The sequence below is a fragment of the Panthera onca genome, chromosome C2 (assembly GCF_046562875.1).
Source record: "Panthera onca isolate mPanOnc1 chromosome C2, mPanOnc1 haplotype 2, whole genome shotgun sequence".
NCBI classification, from domain to species: domain Eukaryota; kingdom Metazoa; phylum Chordata; class Mammalia; order Carnivora; family Felidae; genus Panthera; species Panthera onca.
Genome location: NC_138347.1, coordinates 120881249 through 120899132, shown reverse-complemented (window position 1 = coordinate 120899132; position 17884 = coordinate 120881249). Strand labels below are relative to the sequence as shown.

General features: G+C 39.9%; 1 long non-coding RNA gene across 1 annotated transcript in view; it reads left to right on the top strand.

Annotated features, from left to right (window-relative positions):
* The window catches only part of LOC144612778 (uncharacterized), a 95026-nt gene that overhangs the window by 33288 nt on the left and 43854 nt on the right, over positions 1 to 17884 (top strand). The window contains exons 3-4 of the long non-coding RNA XR_013549837.2: positions 12092 to 12197; positions 16310 to 16373. This is a non-coding gene — a long non-coding RNA (uncharacterized LOC144612778). The remainder of the gene's footprint in view (positions 1 to 12091; positions 12198 to 16309; positions 16374 to 17884) is intronic.

Below are 17884 nucleotides of genomic sequence, written 5' to 3'. Positions count from 1 at the left end.
GGATGGCCCATTGTTCTCTTCCTCACCCTGGCCAGGCTCTGGCACTGTCCTCATGTCATCCTGCCACCCGTGTCTAGCTGATACTTGCTTCAAGGTGGCACCATGCCAGGCAATGCTTTGCCAAGAACAGTGGAAGGGGAGAGAAAACAGCCCCCAGCTCTGTCCCCCCTGTGCCCCAACAGTGACCTCTTCTGCTTTACCTTTTGTCTGCCCATAGTGGGTCACAGCCATCCCTTCTCTCTGCCCAGGGTTCCTCATGGGTCTTGCCTAGATTTATACACATTTGGAGATTCATATCCTTCCCTCTTGCTTCCCTCTTGCTTCTGAGGCAACATCAGGTTTGAATTTTGTGGGGAGCCTCATATTCTTCAGAACTCTAACTGAAACCTTAAATTAGCATCTTTGTTTATTTGTTTACCTGTTCATTGTCTGTTACCCTAACTGTAGGACTGTCATTGTATTGTGAGCAAGGACTTTATCTGTCCTATTGTCAAGACAGCAGGTACAAGGAGGAGTGAAGGATGGGGGTGTCAAGGCACTCCACCACACCAACCGTGTAAAATTAAGATGGCAGGTCCAACTTTCTAGTTACTGTTGCTTAACATTAGAGGCATGGAACTGTTGTCCTTACTCAGATCCCTGGAAACTTAGGAAGAAGTCTCTGAGACACTTTTTTTTTTTTTTTAATTCACCATAAACTCCTTATGTAAATGGACACTCAATCCATAAAACTTTGCTTTTGCCAAATTTCCACGTTAGTTATGTTAAGTCAGTTACTTATTTAACTCCCAATGGATGTTCAAAAAACTCCAAAAACAATTTCTTTAAAGTGCTCATTTGCAAATGATGAGGGAGTTAGACAAGGTTGGTCTTGAAAGATTTTCTTGCACTTAGATTTACTGAATAGTTAATAGAGTAAGAATAGTAATTATAAAGTATATTACTATATCAGTTCACCCAAAGGGGATTCATTTTGTCACTAAACAGGGCAAGGCACACTTTTGAAGAAATACGTTTCTTCTAATAATCAACCGTATTAACTGTCTTGTAGCTTGGGGTAGGGATGAAGAAAGGGGTAAAGAAATTAATCAAAAACATAAACTGAGAAGCAACACAATAAATACTTACCTCATAAATGATATCCTTTATGACAATTTTAGGTCTCTAAGAGAAATAAGAACAATGCTCATATTTAGATGATGCTTTTCTCCCAACTAGTTCAAAACTCTTTAAAAGGAATCCCTATAGCCTCTGTTAGTGAAAGATAAATATTTTATTCTCATTTTTTGTAAAATTTTGATGACTATCTGTGAAAAATTAAAACAACTGGTGAAGTGTCTAGTTATTTAATTATTTGATTCAATCCAACTTTAATGGTCCTGATAAATTGATCAACAACAATGGATCAATGAAGAACCAAACTTTAATTTATTATCACTTACTGAGCGCCTATAAGATGTAGGCACTGAGGGAATTCTAACATTATAGAACTAATCGTTGTTCACATGATCCTGTTGTCTATTTGGGGAGGTAATTAACACATAAATTTTTTTAATTAATAAGAGAAGGCATAAAATATAAGTTCTGCAAGGCCAGTGAGGGGAATTGGAGAGGGAGTAGTATTTTCTTCCCAACATACATTAAGCTGCAACCTATTTTGGAAAAAATCATGTTATTTATGTGGGATTACCCTCACCCCCAGCTCCAAGGATGATCCCCAACTGGCCTAAATCAGTCAAAGTAATCCCAACCTCTGGAGCCAAATGGTGGGTTCTGGCAATTCATGGAATTCTTATGGCCATAGGGACTGGACAAGGGAACTCAGTTAGCTGGAAGCTCAGGACTTTTGTGGGATTTCTAGGGTTCACATGCTCTCCCTCCTTCTGAATGAATATCATATCTAGTTGTGAGGCCTGGACCTTCTTCTCAACAAATAGCCATGTTTGGGGATATTCCCACCACATGCATCTCTCTCCCCCGAACAGAGGTGGACAGAGGTGCTTCCCAGTGTAAGAACACTCATGGCCAGATATTCATAGTTCCAGGCAACTTCATGGCTGAGGCACAGGCTTCTGTTCTCTGTTTGGCCATCAGAGTGTGCTGTGTGGTGCTGTGAATCACAAGGTAGCAATATGAAGAAGCTGGATAATTCATCCTGTCAGCAGCAATTGTGGTGACAGTAGTAACATCCAGTGTCCTATGGCAACAGTTTCAGAAGGGGGACTTAGTGTCCTGAATGCAGGGTCAGAGGGTAGTGCACTGTCTTTATCAAACTGGTTCGGTGGCGTAATTTTGGCCGTGGTTCCACCTAGCCTTTGACTTACCCAATACCCTTTCAACAAATGTGTTATTTCCTACATCAGTCAGAATCAATTTTTAGTGCCTAAGCTGAGAACCCTCTCTAGAACTTTTAGCCAAACATCCTCTCTTATTGTTAAGTCCTTCTGAGCTGGACTTCCTGTTCCTTGAAGCTAGAAGCGTCCTAACTGATGCTGGAGTACCAGCAATAAGTGTTATCAGAGCCCTGAGCAATAACAGATTGTTAGACTAGGCCATGTGTGTGTAATTGAACTTAGCCCAGTGCATCGATCAACTTCAGACAAGGAGGTTGCACAGAGAACAGTCAAACGGTAACTGCAGTACAGGGAGGACAACAGGTCTGAATTCACTTCAGCAGCCTGGCTCCCCCCTGGCACTGAGGGTGAGCATCATGCCCTCTCCCCCACCCTCTTTGTTGTAGGTAAGGCATATAGGAAGAATGACAGGCTAAGTTTATCCTTTCCAATTATTATTTGCTGTCCTCGTCCCAACCCAATCCTACTTTGATATTATTAGCCAAGGGTTTGCAAGCCCATCATTGTGCTGGTCAAGCAGAGTTGGCTGTCTGTGGTCTAGACTTTTGAGGGACAGATCTCATTCTGCGATGTGCAGGAAAGTGCCTCCCAATTGACGCCTGTCCAGACCAGCCCACTTGTTGAGTATCCCCATGGCATAGGTGACAGCCATTCAGTGTTGAGGCCTTGTTTGTATGGTAACCAAGACATGAGGTTATGAGGCAATGTTCCAGCACAAAGTTAAAGTACGTTTAGAAATTATTTTGAATAAATAAATACTGACTTCATAACTATGCTTATTTTTCGTATTTCCACTTACACTTAGATTTTGGCTTGGCTGTATCTTACTGTTTTGTTAGCTCCTTGAGGCCCTTTAAGATATTTTTCCTAATCTAACCAGGAGTTTTAGTTATTTTCAGTGGGAGAGTAGTTAAAATATGTCGGTAACCACTATTGTCAGAAATGGAAATCTTGGGGCACCTGGGTGGCTTGGTTGGTTAAGTGTCTGACTTTGGCTCAGGTCATGATCCCAAGGTTCATAGGTTTGAGCCCTGCATCAGGCTCTGTGCTGACAGCTCAGAAACTGGAGCTTGGAGCCTACTCCAAGCTCCTGATTCTCTGTTTCAGATTCTGTCTCTCTCTCTGCCCCTCCCCTGCTTGTGTGCATTCTCTCTCTCTCTCTCTCTCTCTCTCTCTCTCTCTCTCTCTCAAAACTAAATAAATAAACATTAAAAAAACAAAGAAATGGAAACCTTCCATTGAGTTTTTAATTTCGTCATTACAGTTTTCATTCTTATAAGTTTTAAATGGTCCTTAAATCTCTTTGTTAGTTTAAAATGATTTCTTATTGCCTGTCTATATATATAAATATATCCAGCTTGTCTTGTATTTCTTTAAAATTGTCAAAATTAGTTATATTTGGTGTCTGATATGTTCATATCTGAGGTCTTTGGAGTCATTTATTGATAGGTACCTGTTTTGCTGAGTCTTATTCATGGTGCCTTATTTCCTAGTATGCTTAAAGTTTTTGCCAGAGGGCTCTTTATTCCTTGGAACTTGTATGTGTGTGAATTTCCAAACGTGATGAAAAAACCCCCATAGATTTAAAAAGAATCCTACCCCACTCCCACTACTCCCCCCTCAAAAAAGAAAAATACCTAGGAGGACAAACTGAAAACATACATATACACACATCTATATTTATAAGATTAGATCAACTTGAAGAAAAAATATGGAAGGATGTGCAATATATTTTTAACATGGTCATGTAGGCATGGAGGTAAAGGGAAGGTTGATGTGGGTGATGAGGATAAAGAAGGTGGAAAATAGCAAAGCAAGAAGGGGAGCAAAAGATGCAAAACTTTACATTTCAGGATTTTGACAAATGTTTATGTGTAGAAAGAAAGCTTAAGAATAAACTATATAAACAAAGGAAAACAATATATCCCTCTCTATAGAGAAAGACCCAAAATAAAATAATTGGAAACTGAATCTAAAAGTGGATTCAGATAATAATGACCTGTGACCACATGCAAAGATGATTCAATCTTAGGAAATACATCAGCATAACTCAATATATTATATTTTATTATATTAACTAATTAAAAGATAATAATCGTATACTAGAATAAATGTGTGCTTCTATTACCAATGGCTGGGAAGACAACTTGGTAGTCAAGAACTTCTCTGTATAAGGTCAGTTGGAATTCGGGGTATTGCTGTTGATCCCCCCTCGGGCTCCTTTTGACCTCTTTTGTAATGTTTAAAACCCTATAAATTAAAAAAAAAAAAGATGTCATATATGTCATATATTTTGCAAATATGGGATTTTATACAGGGGGTAATGATACAAATGGCCTGAGAAAAGAAAAACAACTTAACCTTGATACTAGAAACATTTAATAATCATATTAGCTGATGAAAACCCAGAAAAGCTTTTCTGAGTAAATTCTTGATTTCAGAACTTAAATAAAATTGCTTGGTGCTCTTTATATCTTTATCTTGAATAAAAATGATTAACATTCTTTCAAATGGCCTTCTTCCTAACTAATCTGATGCATTTATGACATTAATCCAATATATTTAGGAACAGGAAATCATTAGAATTTCTTCCTAATGATTAAAATATATCCCACTCTCCATGTCAAGTAAACAAAATGATAAATTATTTCACTGTTGACCTAGAAATTTGTATTTCTCAAATTGTAATTCTGGGTTAATAAACCAGAAGTTCTTATCATCATTTATTTTGAAATGTGTTTTAAATGATTACCTAACACAGTGTGATGCTTTTCCACACTGTTATCCCTCATTTCTTGATAATATCACCAAGTATCTGATCAGCCTAAATGATCAAAATCTTGACGTCATTATTTTACAAAAAACATGATTTGGAGGCATATGTTGTTACAATGCTTACATTTGCATTATTTAGTAACATGCCTTTTTCCTTCCCGGGGGTTGGGGAAGGGAGATCAGTGGGAACATTAATGACATCTTGCGGAGGAAAACACTGCAACGCTTGCCTCTGAGTGACATTTCACACACAGGTCCTACTCTCACAGCCCATTTTAAACCCATGAAAGGTCATTTACCTTCTCTCACAAGCCTTTAACTCACTTGAGAGATGGTCTTAGCCAAAGATAAAGCTCCTGTGAATTGGTAACCTGGGTTTGGGAAAAGACTTACATAGTAACTAAGGTGTTGGATAAACAGACACCATTTATTTACAAAGCAGTCTCATATCCTTTTTCCAGAAAGAGGATCCGATTAAACACAATTAAAAGCTAGGAATTGTTTTCTTGAATTTGGGTATATCAGGTTATTAGATTGTATCTGCAAATCCAGTATATCATGTTTATAGGTCGAAATGATGTCCATCAGGAATTTATAGGGGAAAAAAGGGCATTGTTGGAAGAACAGGATTTCTAATGTAGCATGTATGAAATATTACCCATTAAATACATCAAAATGAAAATGATGACAAGTGACAGTGAGTGAAATAAGTAAACAATGCTCTCTGAAGAAGCACAATATGTAAATAATTTTTATGTTATAAAGTCCATCCCCTAAGAGGGCATAATTGATTTTATTGATTTACAGTACTGCCGCACCAACATTCTTATAATGTAAAATTTAGTAGTTAGGCTGGGCATTAAATTTTAAACTCAGAATCACCATCAATCTTTTATTTAGATCTGATAAGCTTCAGGGGTTGCTCTAACAGTGGAATCTTAATATGGTTCTCTCACACGGGAGCAATTCACCTTCAGGATATTATGTCCTTTTTTCCAAGTCTATGTGCAAAAGTATTACCTCTTGAAACGGAAATCATGGGTGACTAAATTTTTTTTTTTTTTCACTTTGCATTGGAGTAAGGATTATGTTGCTTTGGCTCACAACTTATACGTATTTTTTTTTTCTCAGCTTTATTAACTCTAGCCAAGTCCTTCATTTTCATGAATAGAATTGAAAATGCTGTTCTTTTAATCTTCTGGGTTGAATTCTGGGTCATGCAAAGATTAAGTGAAGTGACTCCAAACCTAAAATCCTATAATTACAGAATTTCTGTTTAGGTTGGTGGTTGGTCTTCCTTTTCCTTCTGCTTCTAAGTTGGGAGGAGATCTCTCAACTACAAATTAAGCAAGCCTTGGCTTGTTCATCTGTGGTAAAGCAAACAGATTTAAAGAGGCCGTCTATTTAGCTACCATTTGTTCTGTTTAATCTGAGATTAGGCCTAGGTTTACAAAAGAAATCTACTAAATTTAGACTGGCCAGGATTCTTTAGATAGCTTTACGTACATGATGGTAGTTTCCTCCATAGCCTCTTTTGAGTGGTTTGTAATTTGAGGGGTGAGGGGTATGTAAATACTTGAAGCTCTAACAAATTTGAGGATGCAGTTTTGGAAGGAATAGAAATATCTACAAATTGATCCAATGATTTACTAAAGGACTTCTAAATGGTAGCATATGTTCTTTAACCGAATTTTAAAGAAGCTTGTAATAATTGCTCCAACGATCTACTGAATGTGTTTTCACCACTGACCATCACCTAAGGGAAGACCAGATAACTCATTACTATAATGGCCTATGTAAAGAAACCCCTTAGGGAGGGAAGACTTAGAATTACAACCTCATTTCTAATTGGAATATGGTGACAAAGAAACTAGTCACAGATGGAGCAAGGAGTCAAAAGAACTGCCTGCCTGTCTGGGGCGATCTGTAGTCAGCAAGACTTTGCATTAGCATATGAGGCCATTTTTAGAGCCCACTTGCATGTTTAAATACTGTAAATTCTCAAAGGGACCTAAGAGAGGACATTTCCTAGATTTAAAATTTGACATTGTTTTAAGAAAGGTCACTGGGTAATGTGACCTTCCACCTTAGAGACAGTATTATTCATTGATTAAGGGTATTAGTTTAGTTTTATTTTTATAACTCTGGTAAACTTAAAGAAATGTCTTGGTGGTCACTGAAAGTGGAAAAACATATTTATGATGTTCTGCTTTTCTGCCTGTTGCTTCTTTTCTGCTTGGAGAGCCTGCCAGGAGCAGGATGGTGAGTGGGAAAGAATACGGACTCAGGGCCAGACAGACAGTCAGACTTGTGTTCGAATTTCAAGTCTACTGTTACTGGCTGGATGATCGTAAGCATGAAACTGTCATTGGGTCCAAGCTCATTCTGCTTGCTGCACCACAGGCCAACAAATCAAGAGACAAGTTGTTGGGGTAAGGAAAGTGACTTTATTCAGAAAGCCAGCAAACCAAGGAGATGGTGGACTATTGTCCTAAAGAACGATCTCCGTTGGCAAGAAATTCAAGCTTCTTTTATGTTAGCAAAAGGGGGAAGCAGAATGGGGTTGGAGTCAAAAGTTGACTGATACCTGTAACTGTCCCAGAAAGGTCAGGTAACTTCTTTGTCCTTGGTCAGGTGATCTTTGCATACAGGAATCTGGTCATATTGGTCCTGTAAATCTTAAACATATCATAGTCATTTCTTTCTTATTTCATTTTTTTTAATGTTTATTTATTTTTGAGAGAGAGAAAGGAAGAGCACGAGCAGGGAAGGGGCAGAAAGAGAGGGAGACACAGAATCCGAAGCAGACTCCAGGCTCTGAGCTGTCAGCACAGAGCCCGACATGGGGGGTCAAACCCACGAACCATGAGATCATGACCTGAGCCGAAGTTGGCTCAACCAACTGAGGCACCCAGGAGCCCCTGATAGTCATTTCTGTACATGCTTCCTTATCTCCTTGGTTGAGGTAGATTTGGAGTTAAAAGCAGTTTATGCAAACCTGAGCTATAAGCAGAAGATTCTAAGCTATAGGTCACAGCAGTGAGGGAAAGAGAAGCAACATAGAGTCAGACATGCCAAGTTTTTCCCTGTTACAAAACTTACCATCTCTGTTTGCTCAGATGTTAAGTGGAATCAATGATATTTAACTGAGGGGATGTGGAGTTAACTGTGTATGCAAAGCAGCCAGCACATAGCAGATGCTCCAAGATGTTCCTTTACTTCTTTTTCCCTATGTCTGTGCCTGGTAAATCACTCGTCCTTCAGACTGACTCAACAATTCTCTTACCTTCCAGCTCTCAAGACTCTTCTCTTACGAAAATGGAAATGTTGGACTATGGTTGGGATCTTTGGAACAGAGGTCTGTGATGTCTCCAAAAGACACAGAACCAATTGCCTTCAAACAGCTAAGATTCCATCAGAACCTGGAGTGACAGATCCCTTGGATCTTCAAAGTCCGGGCCTCTGAGTCAGTTAAGGGAGATCTCTTGTTCTTTTTTGTATAATCCCAATCATGAGATCTCTAAAGTCAACTGACTAATAAAAAACTGTGCCTTCATCATTGACCCCCCAACCTGATAACATCCTCATTGACTAATCTTCCCAATTGATTTGCCCTTTGGTCTAATTTTCTACTTGGTGTTTGCCTGATTGAGAAATCTGTTCCATCAATGGTTCCTGGCCAGTCAGCATTCACAACAACTGAGGTTCTACACTGGCTGTCCTTTGACAGACTTTCCTCTTCCATCTCATATCTTCAGAGTGACTTTCAAAGCTCTCCCTAAGTTTCTTGTCATACTTCTATGAAGGTGAACAGTTAAATCAATAGTTTTTATCTGCTTTGCTGTCAGAATTCAATGATCTGTCACAGCTCTTGCCCAATTCACCTAATCGTTACTGTTCAAATGTTTTTATCTCTGTTTCAAGTATTGGGTTAACTGGGCTAGTGACCCACCTCAGAGTTAAACTTTGAAGTGTAACGTTAACAACATTTTACTATACTTTCCCACAACTCAGAACACATACTATTTTTATATTTAGTGTTTAATCTAACTGCATACATCTTTGCAACTATCCTGCAAGATTTTTCCTGTATTTTCTACCTGGGGAGGTTTTTACTTATAATCATTCTCTCCTTAATCACCTTACAAATCCTTTGGTCTCACCAATCGTTGCTCCAAACCCATAGACCAAACATAGCTTACTCTAAGTGATGAATAAGATGCTATGGTTCCTTGATATTCACATCTGAATTTAGTCACTTACAGATTTTCATAAAACAGATCTCTCACTTCTACAACTGGGAGTGTTTATAAATTGTTTATGTTAAACAATTCCCCCATGATGCTTTTCATATTGAATAAAGTAATACTTTTAAATCAATTTTCTGTTGTGTCTATGGTGTTATCATTTGATGGTATAGGTCAGCATTGGCCAACTTTTTCTGTAGAAGGCCAAATAATAAATATTTTAAGTTTTGCAGGCCATGCAATCTCTGTGGCAACTGCTCAACTCTGCCACTGCAACTGTCACAGGAAATTTGTAAATGAATGAGCATGCAAGGCTATGAGCCAATGTAAGTTTATCTATAGAAATAAAAATTTGAATTTCATATAACTTTCACATATCATGAGGGCTTTTTTTTTCATTTTTTCCAACCATTAAAAAATGTAAAAACCATTCCTAGCTATGAGCTCTACAAAAATAGACAGCTAGATTTGCTCTGTGGCTGTAGTTTTCCGAGTACAGTATAGTTTATGGTCAGGAGGAGATCCAGGTTTTGTGGGGCATGAACACTTTATAATTTGGGGGCCTTCTTTAAGAAAAAGAGTGCAAAATTACAAACACAGAATTAGATACAGGGCTTTGGGAGGGACTCGTGCAGATGACTTGTCTTTGAAAATTGAGCCTCTTTGCTGTCCTGGTTAATCTGCCTCTGGTGATAATTGGACAATTCTGCTGCAAAGGTTCCCAAACCAGCTCATTATTGGAGACACCAAGAGAGCTTTTCTAAAGACAGTTTCCAAAGCCCCAACAGATTGTTTGAATTAGAATCTCTGAGGATAGAGCCTAGGAATCAGCTGTCTTGTAAAGCTCTCTAGGTAATTCTACTATGCAGCCAGGTTTGGAAAACACTATTTCCCTAACCATTTTATAATAGCAAATGGGTCCATTAGGACTGCGACCACCAACACATTTGTTGCCTTAATTGAGTAGCCCATCTGTCAATAAGTTTTAACTATTGTTATTGACCCATTGCCCAAATGCTTAGTTTTATCAGGAAACCTCTATTGTAGAATTGTTTCAACAGAGATATATACATACTCTTATGCTAGGCCATCTCCTCTCTTTCTAGTGAAGGTTAACCTATCCATGGTTAACTGGCTCTTCACTATTTGGACTGTTTAATATTTTTATATATTAATGTTTATTTTTAAAACTTTTTAAATATCTTAAACGTATGTTAACATACATTTTAGATAATCCATAAACTAAACATGGCTATTGAAGAACATCTGATACTTGAGAGAGACAGTTTATAAACCTAAGTATAAAGGTAGTAGCTGAGTCACTTGCCATTGCCACAATAAACAGTAATTGTCAAAATGGTAGAATTCTGGTTTTATATCTCTGTGAGTATTGTGCATCCTTTGAATTCCTCAAATATAATATTATTTTAGCATTGCAGGGAGAGCATCTTACTCAAAATTGGGTAGTTCTGTCTGTAGAGTAGGTAGGTACTACCACATCCAGTCATTTATTAATTTGTTAATTCATTGATTTGTACATTCAACAAGTATTAAATGGGTGCCGGCAATATGCAAGGCACCATGCCAGGTGCTGAGGTTCTATCTCTGCAGTCTTAGAGCTTAGACTTTAGTGGAGAGAAAGAAACAATGAACAAGGTAATTTCACATGGTGATAAATGATGTGTGTGAAATAAAACAGGGTGAAGCTGTGGTGAATGTGTGTGGGCAGGGGAAGGGGAGGCCAAGTGGGCTACTTAGATACTCAAAGGTGGTGGTGACATTTGAGCTGAGATCCATGTGGCGACAAGCAGTCTGAGCCATGCTATCCAGCACCTAAAAAATTGAAGGTTTTGAAATGTGGCTGGTGAAGTGATAATATTTAGGATATAGTGGGCTAACTACAGCCAAGTGATAATATTTAGGATATAGTGGGCTAACTAAAATGTACTACTAAAATTAATTTCACCTGATTTTTTTAACCATTTTAACGTGGCTCCTAGAAAAAAAAATTTTCTTTTTGTTTTCTTTATTCTTGCAAGAGAGAGACAGACACCAGTGGGGGAGGGACACAGAGAGAGAGGGAGACACAGAATCTGAAGCAGTCTGCAGGCTCTGACCTGTCAGCACAGAACCCAATGCAGGCTGGAACTCACCAACGGAACTCACCAACAGTGAGATCATGACCTGAGCTGAAGTCAGAGGCTTAACTGACTGAGCTACCCAGGCGCGCCTACATGTGAGTTTTGCATTATATTTCTATTGGATCTCACTGATCTAGAAAGTTAATTCAATTCCACTTTTTTCCAGAGCGCACACATGCCCCCAAGGGTTCTCATGGATTGAGTATGTTACGGGTACTTAAATGTTTAGGGGCGCCTGGGTGGCTCAGTCGGTTAAGCGTCCGACTTCGGCTCAGGTCAGGATCTCACAGTCTGTGAGTTCGAGCCCCGCGTCGGGCTCTGGGCTGATGGCTCAGAGCCTGGAGCCTGCTTCCGATTCTGTGTCTCTCTCTCTCTCTCTGCCCCTCCCCCATTCATGCTCTGTCTCTCTCTGTCTCAAAAATAAATAAAAACGTTAAAAAAAAAATTTAAATGTTTAGCTAATGTAACACTAGCTAAAATGTACTGAACAGTTACCCTGTGCCAGGCACTTTCGTTCACTCACTGACTTCTCATGCTACTGTAAGTAAAAGATATTTCCAACCCCATTTTACAGATGACGAAATGGAGGTCCAGAGGGGCCAAGTCACATCCTAACATGACAAGGCTGCGGAATACTGGCCGGAGAAGTCAAACCCAGCAGAAGTCTGATGATGCAAGAGGCAAGTAGCTGCAATCACGGAAGGAGGCCAGAGTTGGAGCACCGATAGGCCCACGATAGGACCACGTTGTGGTGTCTCCTGCCGCCGCCTTCAATACTCCAGTTCCCTGGGTCCCACCCTGGGGCCCGCAGCCTTGCCACCCGTGCCATGCTCTGAGGATAGAGCACAAAGCGCTCCCGCAGGCCGAGCGCACCGCCAGCCCCAGCGTTGACATCCTCCAGCCCCGCGCGTCCCAGGAGCCCCTGCGCTGCCCTTTGGCGCCACTGCCGCCTTTTCCCACGTGCCACCCAGGCCCCGCTCCTTTCGAGCTGGGGGCGGGGCGCGCCCGGAAAACAGCCGAATCCCTCTGGCTGCTCAGTGTATTACAGAGCCCTGCAGAAATCCTTTCCCATCTGTCTTCCAGGGTTCTGGAAGAGGCCTTTCTGGGGACCTTTAAGGCATGGGGGTCTCTCAGCATCTCGTAGTGACCAGGGAGTTTGAGTTTGGGCGTGTGTATGTGTGTGTGTGTGTGTGTGTGTGTGTGTGTGTGTGTGTGCATGTGTGTGTGTGTGTGTGTGTGTGTGTGTGAGAGAGAGAGAGAGAGGGAGAAGGAGGGAGTATTGTGTGCCCATCTTAAGATACCACTCTCTGGAGGTGGTGGGCAGAATCCCCACTGCCCTCACCCCCGAAATGGAGGGTCCAGCATTTTCTTCCCAGTTGTAAGGAACTTCAGGATCTGCAGGCTGTGCCTCAGTGAGGTTGCCTGACTGCAGTCATGCAGATCCATGGCCACTTCGTGGACAGTGGGGACAGAGGGCCAGACCCAAGAACCAGGCTGGAAGCTAAAATGTCCTAAATTCTTAAGCAGCGATTCCTGATGTGGCCCCTAGTTTTCAGGATGGCACTTGTTTCCTCTTTGGGATTTTTTTAGGAGGGGTTGTGAGTAGTCATCAGCCCTTGTGGAGGGAGCTAAGTGGCACTGTGGCTTGACATATGTCTTGTTAGAACTATTTATGGGACTGGACAGCAAGGACAGGGAGTAAAAGGTTTATTTTTTTTAAAGGTACACTGGTATTCATATACTAAGCCCAGTTTTGTTGTGCTCAGGAAAACTTGAATCTGACTTACAGAACAACTGTGACTCATCCTGTGGGGACAGCCCCCTGTGCCACAACCAAACAAATGATAGCCCCAGGACTAAAATGATTCTATGAAGCAGCAGGATGGGGAGACAATGTAGAATTGCCACCTATTGCTAAGAAAAGCCCCTAACTTGTTCTTTTAACTATTATTTTTAAATTTGTGTTAGCCAGATAACATCTAATAAAATTGAAGGGAGGCACCATGGATACAACTTGTTGTGGATCACTTCGTGTGTTTCTGTGATAAATTGGCACCTATAAATTAACAAATTTTACATTTGGCAAGAAATAGCACTAGAGATCAAAATGAGGGACGTCTGTCAGGATTTCACACCGGCCATCTTTTATATTTGACCCTTCCTCTAGGAGCTAAAAAGGACAAAAAGTAAACACCAAAATCAAAACAAACAAAAAAATGAAGCACCTGGGTGGCTCAGTTGGTTAAGTGTCCAACTTAGGCTCAGGTCATGACCTCAAGGTTCGTGGGTTTGAGCCCACACATTGGGCTCTGTGCTGACAGCTCAGAGCCTAGAGCCTGCTTCAGACTCTGTGTCTCCACCTCTCTGCCTCTTCCCTGCTTGACTCTATCTCTCTGTCTCTCAAAAATAAACATGAAAACAAATAAAAATAAAATAAAATAAAAACAAAAAACACACAAATGAAAGCCAAAAAATCAAACCAAAACAATGAAAATGAGGACATCCATCCTTTTCTTGCCTTATATGTAAGCTATAAGCATCATTTACTTACACTTGGTGTATTATATGTGTATATCTATAGAAAAAATTTTCCTTAAACTCATTTCTTTTTGTACTTGATGACATTTCTATGTAACTAAAGTTAGAATATGAGAGAACCCTAAATTGATATTTACAGATTACCATCAAAACAGATTCATAGTGAGTAAGGATGAGCTAATACAGTGAACCATTAAATTAAGAGCTGGAGTAAAAATCCACTAGAGTCATCTTGAATTAATAAGGCAGCTCTTAGAAAATTACATTTTGTATGATAAATGTTCACATGCTTTCTCCTTACCTTCTCAGTTTTCCACATATATTTTTACAGTTACATAGGTTCAAGCAAAATGAGAAGGATAGAAATTATGCAAGCAGGCAGGATATGGGATCTCTTTTGTTAAGCCTATGATTTTAAAAATTTTTTAATATATTTTGAAAGAAAGAGCAGGGGAGGGGCAGAGAGAGAGAGAGAGAGGGGGAATCCCAAGCAGGCTCCACGCTGTCAGTGCAGAGTCCAGTGCAGGGCTTGAACTCATGAACTGTGAGATCATGACCTGAGCCTAAGTCAGGAGTTGGATGATTAACCAACTGAGCCACCCAGGTGCCCCTGTTAAACCAATCATTTTAAAAACTACTTATAAATTGCAAAGCTAATCAGATTTCTTAAATTCCCACCTTTCTTAAGGAATTCCTTCTGCTCTTGAGAAAATAAATTTTGACAGTCAGAAGCTGATGGGGGTCTTCTGAGATAGGAGGAAAGAAATTATTTACAAATGATTCAAAAGTCATGTCCTATGTGTATGCAGAATTACTTTCCTTTGAAGTTATAAATTTTGAGTGGGTGTTGTGTCAGTCAATATACTCTGTACCTTTTTCTTTTCCTTGTTGTTCCTATTATGCATATTTTACACCTTTTGTAGTTGTCCCACAGCTCTTGGATAGTATGTTTTTTTTTCTTTTCCAGTCTTCTTTCTCTTTGTCTTTCAGTTTTGGAAGCATCTATTGATGTGTCCTCAAGCTCATTGATTCCTCAGCTGTGTCTAGTCTCCTAATAAGCCCATCAAAGGCATTTTTCATTTCTGTCACAATGGTTTTGATTTCTAGCATTTATGTTTTATTCTTAGAATTTCCATCTCTTTGCCTACAATTACCCATCTGGTCTCACATGTTGTCTCCTTTTTCCATTAGAGCTGTTAGCATCATTGTTTAAAATTTCCAGTCTGATAATTCCAACATCCCTGCCTTAACCGAGTCTAGTTTTGATGTTTGCTGTGTCTCTTTAAACCATGTGGTTTTTTTGTTTGTTTATTTTTTGGAGCCTTGTAACTTTTTTTTATTATTATTAAAAGGCAGACATGATGTATCAGGAACCCAGTACTGGTTCCTGCAGAGGTTTCTGATTGTGGGTTCCTAATGTGGTAAGTTGTAACTCTGTGTTTCCACCTGTGTGTCTCTCCAATTTTGAGGACAGCACTATGACCTCACTTCTCTGACTGATCTAAGGAGAATTGTTGATTTTTCAGCTTATTCAGCTTTTTAATTGTTGTTAAAATAGAGTGATAACTTCTAAGCTCCTTTTATGCCAGACCAGAAGCTGGAAGTCCTTAGACAATACTCTTTTGAGGATTTCCTTCAGGAAATAGAAACCTTCTGGTTAACTTAAAGGGAAAAAATAATAAGAAAACCCTTTATTGAAGACTATGGGATAGTTCTCAAAATTGCATGAAGACATATACAGGCAAGATATGGAAAGTTCAGAACCTAGAGAAGCTCCGGGCTTGCAAGCCTACTGTGGGTCATATACCCACCCCCAGCAGGGAGAGCAGTCCCACCAAGGTTTAGTGGGAGAGGTCCTTCCTAAAAGGAAGTTTAGGTTACTGCTAGAAGAAACAGAGGGATGCATTATAAGAATAAGCACCTTTGCCCAGGGAAAGAGGAAACCAAGCTCCTGAAGTTCTGGCTCGGTCGCCTAGAATTCCTATCCAATGTTACAATTCTGTATAATGTTTATATTGGTGGTTTTTTAGTTATTAGGGGCTTAATCTCTATATGAAAATTAAACTTCACTGATATGGGAATGCCACTTATTATTGAGATTTATTTTAGATTTCTTTCATCTGACATAAATTCTAAATGTTCATGTTGTGTTTCTCTTTTAAGTCAATTTAAGTCTATTTTAAGTCAACATTAAGGACAAAAAAAAAATTCAAGGTAATTCTCTTCCTAATGTTTCTTTTTTGCTTTTAAATAGAACCAAACCCTCTGAAGAAGTTGCCTGATCCAGAACCTGCTTTGTCTTCCAAGGAAAATTAAAGGTAAAAAAAAAAACAGAAGCCCAACAGACTATCTGCCAAAAGAACTATGGCTTCCCATTGCCAGCACTTTTGATCACCATCTTTTTCTGCTTACCTGCTGCATCAGCTAAGGTTCAGCTGCAGACAACAGATCCACTCAACCTGGTTCGGCTGAAGGAGATTTATTAACAGGCATTGGTTGGCTTACAAATTCACTGGAGGGATTGGAGGAGTAGGCTCAAGGTTGAGCTTCCTAGAACATGAATTACAATACCTCTGCTGTGAGTCAGAGCTGACAGGAAGTGGAAGAATCAAGCTGCTGACCAAATCATTAAAGTATACTAACATAGATGGTCTGGCTCACACTTTGAGAAAATTGACCTCAGGCGTGAACAGGGGAAGAGAATTCAGCAAAGGAAATTGTGAAAGAGTAGCCCAAGAGGTAGGAAGGAATCCAGGGAATATGGGGGCACAGAGACCATGGGAAGAGTTTCAGGGGAAGGGAATGGAAAATAGGGTCTAAAAAATGTCCACCAGTAAGAAGGAGGTTGCCGGAAATCATATAAGAACCATTCTCATGAGATTAATGAAGCCAGAATGCAGTGGGTGAGGAGTGAGTGGGAGGTATGAAAACAAAGAGAGTGTATACCACTCTTGCAAAAAGCCTGGCTGTGAAGGAGAAGAGAGGGTGGTGGTTGTTAAGAGTGTGACATAGCGGAGAGAGGGTGACTTTCTTTATTTAGAAGATGGGAGATACTAGTGGTCCATTTTTAAATGTTCGTAGGAAGAACCCTATTGAGTAGAAGCAGCTGAACATGCAGGAGAACAATGTGTAATAATAGTGTGGTTCCTGAAGGGAAGGGGTAGGAAGAAATTTGAGGAATGGGAGGGAGTGAGAAGGTCAGAGATATGAGATACTTGCAGTGGAGAACAGGAGAGAAAGCAGTTTAGGCAACACAGGAGGGCCCCTGGGCAGCATGAAGTCCTGATACAGAAACCTGTACTTTAAAAATCAGGTACTTCAGGAGTGCCTGGGTGGCTCTGTTGGTTAAGCATCTGACTCTTGGTTTTGGCTCAGGTCATGATCTCATGGTTCATGAGTTCAAGCCCCACAATGGGCTCTGCACTGATAGTGTGGAATCTGCTTGGGATTCTCTCTCTCTCTCTCTCTCTCTCTCTCTCTCTCCCCTCCCCGCTGCCCTGCTTGTGCATTCTCTCTCTTTCTCTCTCTCATAATAAATAAATAACTTTTTAAAAAAATGAGGTATTTCAAATTTCTAGTATGCAGATCCTAAAATGTGGGACTGGCTGAATGAAGGTGGGATAGGGGCTATGCAAATCCTGTTATAGATGGCTGAGAGTTACCAGCCATAACTTGTGGATCAGTTAAGATACTTCTGACTATAAGCAATAAATACTTAAACTAGATTGTAAAACGAAGGAAATTTACTGGCTCACATGAGGAAAAACCCAAAAGCATGTAGGCTTCAGGCACAGATTGACCAATCCTCCCTTTGTGATTTACTCTATTC